Genomic DNA, 18,521 nt, shown 5'->3' on the forward strand with positions numbered 1-18,521 from the left:
CATTTAGGACATGAGCTCAGCAACAAATTAAATAAAGTGTCCCCAATAAATGCTAATAAGTCCCAAGAGGAAACAGGGGCATCCCCATGCATACCAAATGCACTCATTAACATCCCTGCTATTATGAAGAATAGCAAAATGACCTTGCAATCATTAGAAGCTTAAAATGCTATGACTTAAGTTTAGAGGGACACAAAATACATTGTAAAACCTAATTAGTGTTACCTTTGCTAATTGCTGCCTAGCACTGAGTTGGATAAAATAATTGCATGATGGACATTCCAGGGCATCAGATGTAACCCCATCACTATTTTTAAAGGAAGTGAAATTACAGGAGAAGAGCTATTTAGAAAGGTGTTTTTTTTTGAGTTGCCGTGAGTGGATTGAGGGAAGGGGTGGGGAGCATGAGCAATCGGTGTGTTTATTTGCATGAATCCTAAATGCTGAAATTTTCTCCTGAGAACACTGTTCTTCTCCTATCCCTCTTGAATGTGAATGTAGGGATACCAGACAATGGGGGAAAATTACTATAGCGCCAAAATCCAACCCCAGCATGAAAACAGCTGTGCAGCAGGGGTGGGGGTGGCAAAATCATATCCCATAGGCAATTAGAATCTCCAGCATTATCCCTGCCTGAATCTGCAGTGAGGATGGCAGGCACCAGTCTGTGTCCAGGTGCAGATTTGTCCACTAGATAAACGCTACCTGTGTCTGCCTCTTGTTCACTCTTGAGGGGACCCAGTGAGCTGCATGCACTGCCATGGAGATGTGAGAAAAGTTTCCCATCTGGGGATGTCCTGGCCATAGTGCCAGGGCACTGAGCAGTTTCCCTCTATTTATTCCACTACTGCAGATGAAACCAACAACAGAAAAAAGGTTGAACCTCTAACCACACCCAGCAAGCAGCACGTGTGCACACACACACCCACACCCACACACAGAGCTGGGCCTTACTCCCAGCTGTGCTCAGCATTTGTAATAAGGTTGTAAAAGTGAAATCATTTTCTCAGGCTTGTCATTTTTTTCCCTCCTTAAGGATAAATGATAGCTGATTCTTCCAGGAAAAAAGCCTGCCACTTATACCTCTCTCAGGGCCCCTCCCGAGTAGATCCTAAATGGTACAGATTAAAATCAAGTCATAAAATTCTACAGCCAGCAGTCATAAAGATTGTTGAGAGCTTTGTTTTCCTGCTGGGTTCTGAGAGGAGTTGGGGTCCTGTGAGGTCCCTTGACTTCTGCCTGGGCAGGAGGTGAGAAGGAGACAAGGAAAGCAGAGCAGGCAGATACCGCCCTCAGTCGGGGCAGCCCTTTTTACCAACTTTAAGTATTGAAGTTCCATGTAGAATTTCATTTGGGAAAAAGAAGAAGTGTCCTCTGCCAGAAATTGTTGGAAGATCACCAAGAGGCCATGGAGGACAAGGGAGGCCATGTGACTTCCCTCCAGCTGCACTGAGACACTGAGAGAGCCAGGACCAGAATCCAGACCTCCTGAGTGCAGGTGGGACATGGAAGGAAAGGGGATACAGGCCAGCTGTTCAGAAAGTTAGTAATGGCATAGAATTCATGACAATGGATGTTAAACTCTGACCTTATTTTTGCAGAGATTCTTAGGTATTTTTAGATAAGATTCATTTCCTTGGGCTAGATTTCTCAGGGACCCTGCTCCTCTGAAATAGTCAAGGATAACAGGGAACTCACTGGGCCAGGGAGCAGGGGGCTTAGATGGTGCTTCTGCTGCTGCTGCCCCAACATGACCTCCAACACTGCCCATGCTCTAGGGATAGCAGATCCTCATAGCCATTCTTCTTTCACTCAGCCAGCCAGGACTGGATTCTAGAAGCTAAATTGTTTCTGTGCGATCACTGGAGACTGTTCATTTGTCTTGATTGCTAGACCACTTGGCTTCTCTTGGTTAGGTTTCTGCTACCCAACAGTGGCAGGACTAGAAAGACAGACCTACAGCTGGAACACCCCATGTCTCCAGCCAAGCAGTCCCTTGCTTAGGACTCAGAGGCAGTGGGACTCTGTCAAAGACAGCAGCTGTGCAGGACTTTGGTAGGATTGCTAGTTCACTTCCTTCCTCCTCTTCCTTTTCTGCCCTTCCTTCCATCTCCTCTGCCCTTTACAATAGCTGAAGATTTTTTTAAAAAGCAAAAAAGGAACTGCTGATAATTAAAGTTAAATCTTTGTTGCCCCAATGTCTGAAACTCTGGGAAGTCATTATCAGAGTTAGACAGTGATATTTTGATATCCCAGAATCTTTTTGATATAAGGAATAAAGTTCTAAGGCATAAGAAGATAGAGAGCCATGCTATTTCCTAATCACCCTTTATAATTTGCAGTGTCTTGGGATGCTTCTCAGATGTTTCCACTGTGGCTTATGTATACTTCAAACCCATGTGCCGCTAAATGCAGAAGCTAGGTACTGAATTAATGAAGGAAACTTCAAAAGCCCACCTCTTTGGCAGGCTGAAGATCTAAGGGCGAACTCAAAGAGGGTGATGGGCCTTTGAAAATTACTAAGCACAAACAATAAACCTCATTAAATAAAGTCAGCAGAGTGGCTCAGAAATGCAGGAAGACAAGGGCGGGACAGAAGGGACCAGAACCAGTCTGAGAATTGACACTTGTCAGGGAGCTGGGGTAAGGGTTGAAGGAGTGGATTATATTGGGGAGTATTGTGTGACCTGAAGAGAAGCAATGCTAAGAAAAGTAGTCAGGGGGCTGGGGTTGTGGCTTAGCGGTAGAACGCTCGCCTAGCACGTGTGAGGCCTTGGGTTGGATCTTCAGCACCACATATAAATAAATAAATTAAATTAAGGTGCTGTGTCCAACTACAACTAAAAAATAGATATTTAAAAGAAAGAAAGAAAAGTAGTCAGGAGAATGCCAAGGGGCCCAGGGCAGGCTGCTGAGGGATCAGGGCTGTCCTCGTGACATGAGAGGGTGCTCTGGGCTGGCAGGTGTTCCATTTGACCATCAGGATCACTGACCATCTTTTATTATTTGCAGCTCTGCAGAAGGCAGAGCTTTTGAGCAGAGTGTGTGAAGGAAGAGAGAAACAGAAGCTGCATGGTCATCAAAATACCCCCCTTCCTGGAACCCTTGGGAAGGACGTGCTGTCATTATGTCCCACAGAGGCTGGCTGGGGACTCCCATGGAACCTTGTCCAGGCACCTCCATCCACAGCCAGGGGGTGTGGGGAAGTTAGGGATTTGGTTGCTTTTAAATGGCAAAGTTCTTGATGAGATCCGGTTGAAAACTGACCAGCAGATTGGAAAATCATTGTGCCAGACCAGCATGTGTAGTTTCCAGAAATAGATTGGGGTTGCTGGATGCCATCTGGAGAGATCACATTAGGCCATAGCAGGACATGGAAAGGAATGCTCTGTTCTGGGGCCCATGTTCTCCTTCTCGAAGATGGCCAGTGAAGCCCTTCCTGTCTCCTGTCTCTGGTCAGGGCTGTCTGTCATAGATATGCAGCACTCTCTAAAGACTGCAGTGATGACACCAGTTCTCTTACCTGTAAAGAGCCACAAGTCAGTCTCCTCTCACTCCTATCCTCACCTCTCTTGACTTCTAATAATCATATCTTCATTTTAATTCAAGGATTTAACTACTGAGATTACACTGACCCTTTCCCCTAAAATGAAAGGATGCAGGATCCTCCACCAGATTGTAACTTTTTTGTGTGTGATTGTGGCTGGGGGTTTATTTAAACTAATTTTATTATTCATGACACCAACAATTTATGCAGTGAATGCAATTAGAGGCTATGATTGGCTGCCACAGCTAAGGGCTAGAAGTGCCACTTCTTTGGATATGCAGGGAAGAAAGGCGAAGAATATTAGAAAAATAATCAGTTGTAGCAATATTTTTTTTATGAAGTGATCCCCACAAACCTTCATTTAAAAGAAAAAAAGCTAATTTAATTTCCCAAACACCCTGCAAAAGATATCTAATTATCCACTCTTAAATTGCTCTCATAATTTTTGCAAAGTTCTCTATTGTTTATGCCTTTGTGAGTCCTCCTTCTCTACAAGCAGAGAAGCTGCCACCTTGTTATGCAGGTCCCAATAAAACCTCCTTGAGACGATTCCTCCCCACACTGTGCACGCAGAAATCTGATGCAACCTGTAATGTGTTTGTCCATTTCATCAGGAAATATTTGATAAACGAGACTTGAGTTGTAATCATTTACAGTCGTGAGCAAAGAAGAGGGAATTGACCTCCCCACCTCCCTTTTCCTTTTTCTTCTTCTTTTTTTTCTTTTTTTTAAGAGGAGCAGTTTAAAAACAAAATCATTGGACATCAAATCAAAACAAATCACAGCACATCCACACAATGGGCTATTCCTCAGCAACAGTAGAAGGGAATGAGCTACTGATACTGTGCAGTAATGTGATGCCTCTCAAGATAATTATGCTAAGTGAAAGAAGCCAGACAAAAAGGAGTTTATACTTTGTTATTCCACTTATGGAAAGTACTAGAAAAAGCAAATTAATCTCTAGAGACAGAAAGCAAATCTCTGGGTACTGGCTGGGGATTGCAGGGAGACAAAGTGGGTGAGCCAAAGGGAGGGATCCCAAAGGGGCTTTGGGGGTGATGAACGTGCTCACTGTCATTGTAGTCATTGTTTTGAGAGGGTACATATGTCAAAACTTGCCTTATTGCAGACTACTTTAAATATGTGTGGTTCCTTGAGTGCCAGTTATGCTTCAGTAAATTTGTTAAAAGCCAACGCAGGTTTTGGCTCTACCATTTACCTAGATATGGGACCTCAGTCTCTCTGGACTTCAGTTTACTCACCTGTAAAATGGGAATGATGAGGCCTTCTCTGCGTACCTGCTATGGTTTAGATATGAACTGTACCCCAAAAACTCATGCATGTGACAATGCAAGAAAGTTTTGAGGAGAAATGATGAGTTTATATGAACCTTAACCTAACCAGTACATTAATCCACTTGAATGGATTAACTGAATAGCAACTGTATGCAGTAGGATATGGCTGGAGGAAGTGGGTCACTGGGGGTATGCCTGGTTGGAGTATATATTTTGTTCTTGTTGAGCACTCTCTCTGCTTCCTGGTGGCCATGTCCTAAATTGCTTTCCTCCACCACACCCTTCTTCCATGATGTTCTGCCTCACTTTGGGCCCAGAGCAGTAGAATCAGCTGTCAATGGACAGAGACCTCTGAAACCATGAGCCAATTAAATTTTTTTCTCCTCTGAATTGTTTTTGTCAGGTCTCTTGGACACATGGGTGTGAAGGCTGACTACACAGGGCATGTGTTATAAACATTAGCACACACAAAAATGTCCAATAATATAGGACCCTACATACACTAATAAATTCACCAGTGAACTTCATTCACTCGAACCACTGTGTATGTGACAGGAATGGGTGCTGTTTTTCTGTTGCCTGGGAAGCCAGTGCTCAATGCTGTGCACTTGAGCTGAGGAAGGTCACTTTGTGAACCTCAGTAGGTACCACACAGTCTCATTTTCATCTATTTATTGAACTTCTGATTGGGAACCACAGAATTCTGAAATGGCATTTCTTGGGGTGGGAGCACCTGGAGAAAGCCTCAACCTCACATCCTGTCTTCGGGTAAATGAGACAGATGGAATCTAGCACCTGACTCAGGCCTCTGGCCTAGCCTCTGGAAAGAATGATTAGTGAAGGAGAGAAGAGTGCACAGTGATCAAGACAGAAGTCCCAGAGCTCTAAGTGAGCTCTCCTGCACTCTTCCCTATCGCAGGAAGGATCTGGAAAGGGCCCTCGAAATTCACAGCACAGCAGAGTGGGATTGAGGTGGAAGAGCCCAAAGGAGCTCCCTCACTTCAAAGACACTCTCAGGCCCTGAGAGCTCCGCATTGTCAACCGTCTGATGTCAGTCTTTGTGGCTGCTGACTAGCCTCCGGAACTCTTCAGAACTTTTCCCCTAGCTTCCTGACAATCAGTTCAGGCCACTTAATGACACACCTGCCTCACTCCAGAATGTACTGTGTGTTTGTTTTTCTCTCCCTTTGTAGATTCCAAGTAGTTTCACCTAGTTCTTACCTGTAATTCTCACCTGGGTACTGGGCAGTGTACGGATGTGTCCTCCTATGATTCTTATTTATGATGAAAGGAATCAATATCCACATCAAATCAAGATTTCCCCAGCATCTCCTGAACAAAGTGTCAAGGTAGAGACCAAGCCTCTTTGTTCTAACCATTGTTTCTGTCCTATTCTTCCTCCTGAACCACACTATCTCATTCTATCCCCAGGGAAAGGGTGACCTCACCTCTGGTTGATTGATGGGAATATGGCTTACAGAAAGTCACACTGTGGTTGAGTAGAGATTAGATCTTGCAAATGCAGCCTTCTTCTTACTGTACGGATTTCATCCTCTGTGTTTGGTTGATTTCAAACATAATTTCAGCCACATGTGTCATTCTGTTGTTTTGACATTCCTGGGCATGGTAGGGGACCCCTAAGGGAGTGGGGAGGAGGAGTTGAGAAATGAAAACTCACTTAGTGAGTGAGCACAGGTCCCTGTCACTCCCAGCCCCTCCCTGCAGTGATGGATGGGTAACAGAATCACGTGCCTCACTGCTTAAGGAGAAAAGCGCAGTGACCCATCTGACTTCCTGAATTTGGAAAAAGAAGAGCATAAAAGCTATACCTGGGCAGAAAGGAGAATCCTCCTTGGAAAGCGCACTGACCGTGACTATAATCAGTAATGCTCCTTGCTCCCTAGTCTCCAGTCCCCAAAGCATCTCCCTACCATTCCACTGCCAAGACACGCTTGTCTTTTAGTCTTAAAGTGATGAATGCATGCTTGCTGTAATCCTCTTGAGCTACATTCAGAATGGAACCTGGGCAATTATCAGGAGTTTTGGACATTCAGGCTCAGACCTTGCAGATGACATGATACCTCAATTATTCAGGAGCTATCATTTCCAAATTGCCTCCTATAATTCTGTGTGCAGTTCCCCTTGCATGGATCCCTACATGCACCCTCCATCTGGGAGGGCAGTTAAGGTGAAGCAGTGTGGGACAGGGAAACCAATCCCTAACTCATGTCTTAACCTTAGATTTTAACTTCCCTCAGTCCACTCAGAACCATTATCCTTTTTTTCTTGAACATTGACGCTTTCCCCCCCCCAAGGAGACATTTCTAAAAGTGATCACCACTGGAATGTGAATTTTTCTGTCAAGGATGGGACAGAATAAGGAATGTGGCCATTATTCTCTGCCCATAAAAGAGGCCTCCCTCCAGCTGTTATTCAAAAGACAATCTAACCCCTCCTGGCACTGGGTCACCCTGCACACTGGCATTCCCTAGTCAAGGACCAGCCTGATGCTTAGGCCATGGGACCAAGCTGTCGACTGATTGTAGAGCTTGGCTCTCCAGCCCAACTCTTCAATAATGCTCTAATTAACTACTGCAAACTTCAGAGGACTCAGCTAAATATAATTGAGAGATCAACAGAGGCTGCATGGAGTTAGATATGCATACTAATTACTGAATTATCCAACACCTGTTTTGGAATGTAGCGCTGAAACATGGCTGTATTTTCCGGCAGAAGACCTTCAGTTTAAGAAAAAAGTTTCTGTCTTTAGTGAACAAAATGAAACACACTTCTTATCTGATGAGCTGTCCTCTTTTATTGGCACTGGTAGGAGATAGAGTGGGGGCGAGGCAGGACAGACGAAGCCAGTAAATGAAATATCCAGGCACTTAGATCTGGGGTGAGATTCTGAAGGGGCAATATCAGGCTGCTGGAAATACACATTAATGAGTACATTAACATCATGGAGGGAGCAGGGCTCAGAATTTATACATTTAGGGCTCTATCTGGACATGGCCACGTTTCTACATTGTTTGCATCTGGCTCCCTCCCTCGGAACTGGATTGGCACCACCATCTAAAAGCTATCAATGGGGCAAAACCACTTAGCCATCATCACTAAAAGAAGCATGAGAGTGATGCAGGTGGGAGCATCAAAGGACAGCAAAAAGGAAAAGAGTGTAACAGAGTCAGGATGTTGAGCCAAAGAAGGGCAGGAGAGCAAGAGAACACAAAATTAAAGTGGGAAACAGGTTAAACATGGAAAGAAAAGAAACTTCCTTAGTCTCATTACTCATTTATACTACTGTGGTTCAATAACCCATAATCAGTGGATTCAGACCATGGTAAAATCATGCCTACCTGTGAGCCTCACAATTTTTTAGATGAATCATTTGTCACCAGATAGAAAAAAATGAGACCTCTTTTCAAAGTGCCCTAGAATTAGACAGCACAATGGGGCATGCCCGAGGCATACAACCCGAGATAGCTTGGCAGCCAGCTGGCTGCCCTCAGCTCTGTCCTCCAGCTAACTAATGCCGCATTATAAGAAACAAAGAGACTCTGTCACCCTGAAAGAATTACCTGCGAGGAAATAATAAGGCAGATTCAGTATTGCTGGCTTTTTCTCAGTTGGAAAAAGGATTTTGATGATAATAATGAAAATGAGGTTGGCAATAATGGTGGTCATGATTAATATGATCACTGATAATCACAAACAATGAAAACAAAACTTAAGTAGATCTGAGGTGTGCTGAGATTCCAGGATGTTCTCTACTTAAGCTGTCTTTCCTAGAAATTCAATACGTTTGTCAATAAATTTGACAGGAAAATTTCTCAGCATATCCATGTCAAGAAGACATTTTATGATTTCCTGTTGCCACTCTCCTCTCTCTGGGAAGTCTGTACTGATCATGAACCCCACATGTACACTGTAGATATCCCCATACTGAGATTCCTTCTCTTGCCCCCCGTATTCTTACTTTGGGATCCAGTTTATACCTGAAAGTGAATCTTTTCAGATTTGACATGCTTCTGCATTTGGAATCTCTCTCATTGTTGAAATGTCAAAATGAAAAAGTGAAAAGGTAGTCCAAGAATGAAGAATATAGTATCCACAGCCATTCCTTGGCATCAGATTCCTCTCCCACTTACGAGGCCTCACCATTCTTTGAAATAATCCTATTTGCTGTCACTGTCAAATCTAAATCTCTGGGCATTTTGTATGAACATCAAATTTGTGGAACTTCATAATTGTTTTGCATGTGCAGACAATACAGGAACATCTTCACACGTTGCCCTTTCACCCCACATTTTAGTCACAATGTGTTGGGTTAAATTCTGAACTCCAAATGATGTGCAACTTTGTGAACATTGTCATGTGTTAACTGTCTAATTTGAAGCCCCACTGCCAAGCAACCTTCTGAGTATTTCTCAAATACCTGGCCACCACCCCTTCTCTGTGCTGAAATAGGACTGCTGTGCCTTTCCAGAGACCTTGACCTTTTCCACTTCATTAGCCTCTCTTGAGAGGTGACATCATTACCTTCAAGCTCTCCTCCCACAATCTTGGCAAAGCTCCTTGTCTCATTTCTCTAGGAAGATGCCTCAGAACCTGTCATCTAGTGGGTCGATTGATGAATTTCCTGGGTCATGGTCCTGGCTTGCTTTCACATTTTCTATTTAACCCCATGGGGGCTGTTTCTTCTTTGACTTCAGAGATACAAGTCTTGCATCATTGTTGAGCATGTATCTGTCATGAACCTGCCCAGCCATTCTCAGAACTATCCAAGTGTTTTTCCTGGCAATCAGGCTTTCTCAATTTGAAGTTTTCCCTGTGCTTAGACTTAGGGCCCAAATTATAACCTTATAACTTATTCACACACATGTATTGGGAGATGCCTGCAGGTTGGGTCATCTTTATGTCAAGATAAACAAAGATATCTTGAATAACAGAGCTTCAGGGCTCATTGATTGATATGCACTAGAACAACATGTCTTCCATGATCGTCCTAGAGCTACTTCCAACAGAATCATCTGGAGGGTTGTTTAAAATGCAGATTCCTTGACAATACTAAATAGATTCTCTAGGGTGGCGCTAAAGATTTCTAAGAAGTTCCACAAGTGAATTCTATACATGCTGAGAACTATGGTACTAGAATTTTTTCTGATAAATTTAAGTATTTTTATTAATCCATAAAAGCTGAACACTTCATATTCTTAAAGTGGAAAAGTATTCCAAGGATCATTGAGGTCATTTGTGCATCTCCCCAGGTGGCCTGCCATCTTCTACTTTAATTCCTGCAGTGATAGGGCATGCTTGGCTTCAAGAGACTTCCATTACTGAATTGCTCCAATGATCAGACAGTTTTTTGTGTTTATTCAAAACCTGTGGCTTCACTCCTCCCTTCTAATTTTGACTCTTTTTTTTTACCTTGAGATATCATACATTTGAATCAGATGGGATATAATTTCTCATTTTTCTGAGTGTACAGGTTGCAGAATCATATTGGCCATGCAGTCACATAGGTACACATAGTGATAATAATGTCTGTTTCATTCTACTCTCCTTCCTATCCTCCCATCCCCTCCCGTCCCCTCCCATCACTTCTCTCTACCTAATCTAAGGTAACACTATTCTTTTTTTTTCTCACATCTTCATACATGTATTTTGTATAACAAAGAGGGTCTCCTTCCACCATCCATGCAATTCCCCTTCTCACTCCCTTTCTCTCCCACCCCTCTTCCCTATCTTCTTCTCATGCTCTTCCTCCCTACCCCATTTTGAGTCACCCCCTTTATATCAGAGAAGACATCTGGCATGTTTTTTTGGGGGGATTGGCTAACTTAGCATAATCTGCTCTAATGCCATCCATTTCCCTGCAAATGCCATGAACTTGTTATTTTTTAATGCTGAATAATATTCCATTATGTATAATTGCCACATTTTTTTAATCCATTCATCCATTGAAGGGCATCTAGGTTGGCTCCACAGTCTAGCTACTGTGAATTGTGCTACTATAAACATTGATGTGGCTGTGTCCCTGTAGTATGCTGTTTTTAGGTCCTTTAGGTATAGTCCGAGAAGAGGAATAGCTGAGTCAAATGGTGGTTCCATTCCTAGCTTTCCAAGGAATCTCCATACTGCTTTCCACCAATTTGCAGTCCCACCAGCAATGTATAAGTGTACCCTTTTCCCCACATCCTTGCCAGCACTTGTTGTTGTTTGACTTCATAATAGCTGTCATTCTTAGTGGAGTGAGATGGTATCTTAGAGTAGTTTTAATTTGCATTTCTCTGATTGCTAGAGATGATGAGCATTTTTTTCGTGTATTTGTTGATTGATTGTATATCCTCTTCTGAGAAGTTTCTGGTGTTTAGCTTTTTTTTTTTTTTTTTTTTTTTGGTGTTTAGCTTTTTGAGTTCTTTGTATACCCTAGAGATTAGAGCTATATCTGATTTGTGAGGGGTAAAAATTCGTCCCCAGGATGTAGGCTCCTCATTCACCTCACATATTATTTCTCTTGCTGAGAAAAAAAAATTTAGTTTGAATTCATCCCATTTGTTGATTCTTGGTTTTCATTCTTATGCTATAGGTGTCTTATTAAGGAAGTTGGGGCCTAACCCCATGTGATAGAGATTAGGGCCAACTTTTTCTTCTATTAGACGCAGAGTCTCTAGTTTGACAGCATACTTTCTAATATTGTATCTTTAATTCAAATCCACAAGCATTTTTGATCACCTTTCATGAATGCATCATCTAATCTGTTAGATCCATGAATTTCAAACTAAAGCTTTGGGCCTATGCTTGTCCATGAGATTCTCATGGTATAATATGGAGAACAGAAAAGTATATGTGTAAGGAGGCAGATGCTAAAAGTAGAAGTATTATAGAAGTGCTAAGGAGAATGAGTAAGTTCTTTCTGGAGCATGCCCCAGAAAAAGTAAACTTTCCAAAAATTGTTAAGTGTCAGATTTTTTTTCCAGGAGAACTATTAGAGGACATTCCAGAAGTATGGCATGAGGGGAGCCATTGAAATTATCACAATGACCAAGTCCTACGTTTGTGTAGAACATAAGTAGATAGAGATGCAGGACAGGGAGGTGGCAGGAAGTTAGATGAGAAGATGGGACTTGGGGATCAGGCTGGAAATGGCTGTACACGCTGTGCTGTTGGGAGAGTTCTCTCTTACCCGCTCTGATGACTGCTCTGCATTCCCAAGTTGTCTCACTTTCCCCTTAACTGCATCTCATTATCATAGAGGACTCTGCATTCATTCCAGAGTGCCTAGTCACTGTGATCCTTTCCATGACCCTATGTATACTAACACCTCTGCTTGGAATGTCCTCTACTCATTTCTCCACCTGGAAATGGACTCTCAAAAGCATGTGATGGTTTTCCCATCTCTTGCTCAATTTGTAAGGAATTAGGCCCCAGCTTCTCCCTTTGCAGAGAAGGACAAAGTAAGTGAAAACAGCAAATCCTACCCACTGTCACTTAAATAAGAGGAGGAATATTAATTTTTACTGCAATGATATTGGCTACAACAGGAGAACCATGCAGATCCATTGAACTCAGGGTACTATCAGATGGGTTCAGCAGACAGATCTTCAGGGTCTATTGCCTCTACTCCACAGTCATTCATAGTCCAATAGGTTGTATTCAAGAAGGTAAGAGTCTCTGAATTCTGGTCTCTATACCAGAAACTCTAAAGTTTCCTGTGTTTGAGTGAATTTTTACAGTTTCTACAGAACTGAGAGTCTGCCATTCAACATGCACTCATTCATCAGTCTGAGGGTGGGATAGAAAAAATTCCTCCACTCATTGCTGTCACCCAAAAAAGATGAAATCAGCTCTTCACTAAGGTTCAGGCAGCCAGGAATGTCAAAGACTATTGCCTTTGCAAAATTGGTTGGCATCACCAGAAAGCATGAAAAATAATGGAAATAAAATTGCTGAAGAGCAGTGGACTTGGGGACCTGATGTTTCCCTACCCTCTGCTTTTCACTAGGATTCTTTCCCACTCTCTTTGTACCAAGAACAAGGACATTTCCCCTGGCTATGAATGCCTATGGAAAGGGCAAGATGGACAAGCCATCCCAGCATCTGGTAACAACAAAGTGCAAATATGTAGGTATGATTTGCATTGTGAGTTCAGTTAACCAAGTAAGTGAATTAGAGAAAGTGGAGATTCGGCAATGGACTTAATCCTGTCCAACAGCCCCATTTACACAAACAAGGTGAAATTCCAAAATGGACCACATATTAAAAAGAAGGTCTGTAATTACAATCTAAAGGAGACGGTGATATATGCACCTGCTCACACTTTAACAAGCCGTTGGCAATTTTTAGACACATCTGAAAGGATCCTTCAGTGAAAAGTGTCCTCAGAGAAAGTCAAGAAGGCATGAGTCAGGGCAAACACAGAGTTTCCAGAAGCAAAGTGTTTATTTCCTTGATGGTCCACAATACAAGGAAATGATCATGGAAAATGACATTATCAGGGCCCTATTTAGGACATGACCTACCCTCACATTCCAGGAAGGCTGCAGGGCCTTGTATTCTCCAAGCACTGACTGATTAATCCTGATTCCCTTGTGGTTGGGCACTTGTTCTTCAAAACCAGGTACCTGGGGGTTTGGGGTTTTTTGTTTGTTTGTTTTTTAAATTGCAGGAAGAGCTTTAAGCAAAACCCACTCAGCCAATTGTTGCAATAATCCTAGCCTAGAACTTATTATGTGCAGGACCACAGTAAGGAAAGCATAGCAGGGTTTTCTTCTAACCGATCGAACCAAGACAGCTGGCTGAGAAGCCTGATCTGAATCGAATATTCATAATGCCAGCCCATTTGTGGGCTCTGCAGCTTTCCTCAAGGGCACTGTTCCCAAGGAGTATGGATAAAGGAAGCAGGATGGGGTCGGCTGGCCCCCAAGAGAGAGGCCCCATTAGCAGAACACAAAGTGGGGAGGGGAACCACACACAAAGTTCAGCCCATTTATGCCACTTGGTTCCATTCCAGCTAATAAAAGATATACTCCTCCTATTAGGTACATTACAGTGACACTGTGATTGGTGGAGGGGAGCGGAGGACTTGTCAGCTGAGTGAGTATTGGCTGTCACTCCTGTTCTCAAGCTGCCTGCTTATTTGCGATTTTATTTTCAGATGTGATTGACAGCTGGATGGCTCTGACATTCTCGGTGCAAACATACAGCCTGTTATTATGCTTGCATTAACATTTTGATAAACACACGGTGCAGCATTGGAAAAGTAATTACATGTCATCACTTCAGTGCTTCATCAAAGAAAAGTTTACTGTGTAATTGCTCTGTGATTTACCTAGGTAGAATGTGTTACACTCCACAAAGGCTCTCTCTATTTAATAGTTTACATTTACTCTTTAAAATACACAATATCCCTTCCCAGGGGCTTCTTTGGTCTAAAATAAACTTGGCAATATAATTTAGCTTTCCATAAATATACTTAGATATTACGGTGGAGTACTTTTTGCATAATAGTTATTTAATGCTAAGCGTAAATATGCAGTGCATTATATTGGCTGAGCTATCAAAAAAAAAAAGTAAAGAACTTTTTGACGACAAAGAAAAATAGGATATTGTTACCTTGGTTTCCGCATTAAGAAAAGGGCCTTTTGCTCTTATATTTATATCCATGCTTTTCACAATGACATCTAATTTTACAATAAAGTGACTTGAGCTGAATCGCCTAGCAGTAGAATCTAAAATATTGGTTCTTGTTAGCGTTTAAAGAGCTCTTCTGATGTGGCACTGAAAGAGGTTTCTAGAGAAAAGCACAAATGATTGCAGGGTACTTGGGAATCAGAGACGAAGGGATGATTTGACTGATGTTCACTCAGTGGGATCCGTCTGAACAGTTGGATATCTAGGAAGTAAAAGGTGGGGGGAAGGGGGCGAAGCCTGCAGTCGCTGAAGAGCCCCCAGCAGAATCTCACACAAGAAACTGCTTTTATGACTGATATTGGGTGGGCACCTTCAATTGCCATGTGCTTTGCAATTCTTAATGAGCAAACCCTTACAGCAGCAGCTAAGACAGTAGACAAAGTCTTCCCAGGATACTTAGTGATGATTTGCATATCTGGATTAGCTTCCATCCAAGAAAGGAGAGACACAAGAGAAGAAATAGAGAGGAATAAGGTGGCCAGATTGTTTTCACAGTGTAGCTCAAACCTTTAGCCATTCTAACTCAAGGAATGTCCATAAATACAACATTTCTCAACAATTACCATAGCTTCCTCCTTGAATGATACAGATTGTAGAGCAGGAGGATGGGAGGAGCAATGTCCATTACAGAGTGTGCCAGCTACTCAGTAAGGGGGTGTAGTGGTATAAGATTTTGGAAATAGAAGCTCTGGGTCAGGAGATCTGTTGTGTCCTTGAGATGTCCTTTACCATTCCTCTAAGTGATCACTTTGCAAAAGGGCTTGTCTCCCGATGACCCAGTCGGTACTGCACAAAGGTTAAATGACTGACCCACAGAAGTGGAGGTGAAATCCAAAGGCTTCTGATTCTTCCGTTCCTATAAAGAATGGAAATGGCTGCATGGAAAATGTGTTGACTGTGGGAGGATGGGGACGAATGGAGGAGACTGTAGCCAAATCCTGAAAATGAAGGTGAGAAACTCACACACAGGCAAAGATAAAGAGGAGGAGTGAAAGGACCCATGGGGGCAAGGACCATGGTCTTCACCAGAAAGGCCTATGGTCATCTCAATAGCACCATATCTATTCAGCTAAGCCTAGAGAGTAATAGTAACCCCATCAGCTGCTTCTCCGGTGCAGCTGGCAGCCACAAAAAAAGAAATGGTTAAAAACGTGCATTTCCAGATGTGTGCAACAGTTCAATAATTCCACGTTAGTGTATATTAATCCTCTCTGGAAATTGGCATTAACTCAGCTTTAGCACTAGTCTAAATAAACACATCAGCTCTGAGAACAGGAGCTTCTTTGCATAACAGCTGCATATAGCATCTGCATCCTGGTTGTAGGTTCCCTGTACATTACCTCTGGAATGCGCTCCGGTTTCCCTCTTTATGTGTGGCTGGACTCAGAATATTTCCTCCTTTTGCTGTCAGTGATGAGAAGAAAGATGCCATTGTAATTGCCAGTTGGCCTGCAGAGTAATGCCCTGTAATTGACAAAGATTGCTTAGCTGCAAGGAAGAAAGATACACTGATTAGGAGAGATCGTCTTTAATATTGCATTTAACCTGTACTCTTTTTTCCCCTTTTCTTTTCACCTGAGCCCTGCAAGGGATGGCTCGCATCCTTTGCCATGCCATTTCTCTTGGAGAGAGAAAAAAAGAAGGGCAGCAAGGTCCACATGGGGACACTTGGTTCCTCCACAGTAATTCTACTGAGTTGGGAGATTTAAAAGCTTCAATATGAATATATGCTGAACTATCCAAAAACAGAATTTGTTCCCCATCACATTTAATGTACCCTTTGACCTGCCAGTCTCAGAGGTGGCCAAGGCTGATACCATTTTTCATCTGTGCTTCAAGTTACTAGGTCGGAGCTTTAGATCTTCATTATTCTTGTTTTTTGCCCCCCTCTTTGCTCCCAAATTCAGGGTTATGTTGCATTTTTTTCCTTGTGAATCACATTGACTCTTTTGTTAAGAGAGTTCTAAAAAAGTGCACTGTTAGAAAAAAAATATATGGGTTAAAATGCATTTTTCATGTCCTTTCATGCTCTATTGATTTTTTTTCCTCTCGTTTTTCTTATAAAAGAAGTTTTAATGCAGTTTTGGGGAAAAAATAGTCAGCAGTTGTTCCCTCCCCCAGGAATAAAAAGGCCAGACATCTTGCTTATAAATGCAATGCTGTCTAAGTATCTATCTACATATCTATTTAATGTATCTATATATAATGGGGGTAAGAGGTGACAAAACCCCATTAGTCACCTGTGTCCCAACTCTTCTCACTACCTATTATTTTAATAGCCACAGGGGACTTTTAACTGTCCACAGTTCCTGTAGGACATTCAAACTTTAAACATTTTAAAGTTTGAATGTCCTACAGGAAATTTTTGATGTACCTATGAGATATTCAATCTGAAGATAAACAACCATACCTAAAAACTTAACATTGTCTAGAGAAGATGTATTTGTTTGTCTATATCCCTTCCACCTATCTACTTGTTTGTTTCTATGAATGAAATGTTGTATGGTGGAATGAAAAAGCACTGTGTCAGAAGTCGGGGTACCCAGGTTTTAATTTCAGCTTTAAGACCTTAGACAAGTCACTTCTAACTCTTTGAGTTTAAGTCCCTTCATCTGTGAAATGAGAAGCTTGGATGATATTCTAAGGATAAATCCAATCCTGGTGCTTTGCACTGTTTTGTACCTCTTATATCAATGTGATATTTTCCTATGCATAAAAAAATGTGAATGATAGACTCAATATCTCTATATGTTGCTTCTTCTGTGTTACATTGTTTCAGTCACTCCTGTGTTTTTCTGCACCATCCTGTACTCAGAGATATTTTAGTAACAATCCAAACAAGTTCTCTCCCTGTTCAAAGTTTTACTTGCACCACAGACAACTATGCTACCCCATGATAAATGGGGATAATTCTCTAAACAGCCCAAGTCAAAAATGCTTACATCTAAATCAATTGAGGCTGAAACAATTTTACCTCTAAATATAACTTACTTGATTTTAGGGAGTAGACCCTGTGTGCATGTGGGTATGTCTGTGACATTGGGGAGGGTAGTGAATGAAGGAGAGACAGATATGATCATTCACTGCATAATAATGTTTTGGTCAGTTGCATATACCACAGTGGTCCCATAAGAGTTTGATACCTAGTGACATCATAGCCATCTTAGATTGATATCTAGTGACATCATAGCCATCTTGTACACTCTATGATGTTTGTGCAGCAACAAAACCACCTAATAACACATTTCTCAGACTGTGTCTCCATCATTAGGAGGCAACCGACTGTACTTTCCAATGCAGGATCACAAACATTGGCTATGGACTGGGTTTCAGAAATCAGATGAATTTCCCTGGCCTCTTTACTGATGAAACCCAGTCCATTCACACTCATATTTGACTTGAACATGCAGAAGCCACAGGGAGATAAATACATGTACAGATGCAAACCAATTTTCCTGCTTGAACCTATTTCCAGGAATCATTCAGCTCTTTGCTGACTATTCAGGAAAAGGACTTTTCTCACCAGTGGATCCATGCCTTTTGCTGTCAGCTAAGAAGCATGACGGCGCTCCTGCTCAATCAATGATCTCTTAGAGCTGGACATCTGCTCCACTTCCCTTCTTCCCATTCAGAACATCTGCCAGGCCTCCTAGCTGCCCGGCAAGGAGTCCCCAGGCCTGCCTTGGCTGAGTGCCACAACTAACTTCTGTGCTTATGCAAACCCAAGGAAATTTCCCACTACTTCCTTTTTCTCTTTTTTCTTTTGGTTGGTCCCTGTTAATAAAACTCTTTTTTCAGTTATCTGTTGTTTTTTTTTAACTTACCTATCAAATGGGTATTATTTGGGCCAGGCGGTTCTGAAAGGTAGAGAGAAAAACAAATGCACTTTGAAGTGGTTACTTTCATCCTGAGGTCACCTCTCCTGCCCCCTTTGTGCCCCTTCTGTCACCAAAGTCAGGCAATGCCCTGCTGTGCTCACTATC

At 42.2% G+C, this 18,521-nt stretch overlaps 1 protein-coding gene across 3 annotated transcripts in view; it reads left to right on the forward strand.

Moving 5' to 3' along the window:
• The window catches only part of KIRREL3 (kirre like nephrin family adhesion molecule 3), a 557,358-nt gene that overhangs the window by 102,945 nt on the left and 435,892 nt on the right, over positions 1-18,521 (forward strand). The window contains exons 1-2 of one of the 3 annotated variants that reach the window (XM_081261745.1): positions 13,395-13,465; positions 13,887-13,941. The exons of the other annotated variants lie outside the window; for them this stretch is intronic. The gene's annotated coding sequence lies outside the window, so the exon portion shown is untranslated. Of the gene's footprint in view, positions 1-13,394; positions 13,466-13,886; positions 13,942-18,521 lie in introns of those variants that run through there. 3 annotated transcript variants of the gene reach the window in all.

Source organism: Spermophilus citellus (genome assembly GCF_964194105.1).
Source record: "Spermophilus citellus genome assembly, chromosome: 2".
Taxonomy (NCBI): Eukaryota; Metazoa; Chordata; class Mammalia; order Rodentia; family Sciuridae; genus Spermophilus; species Spermophilus citellus.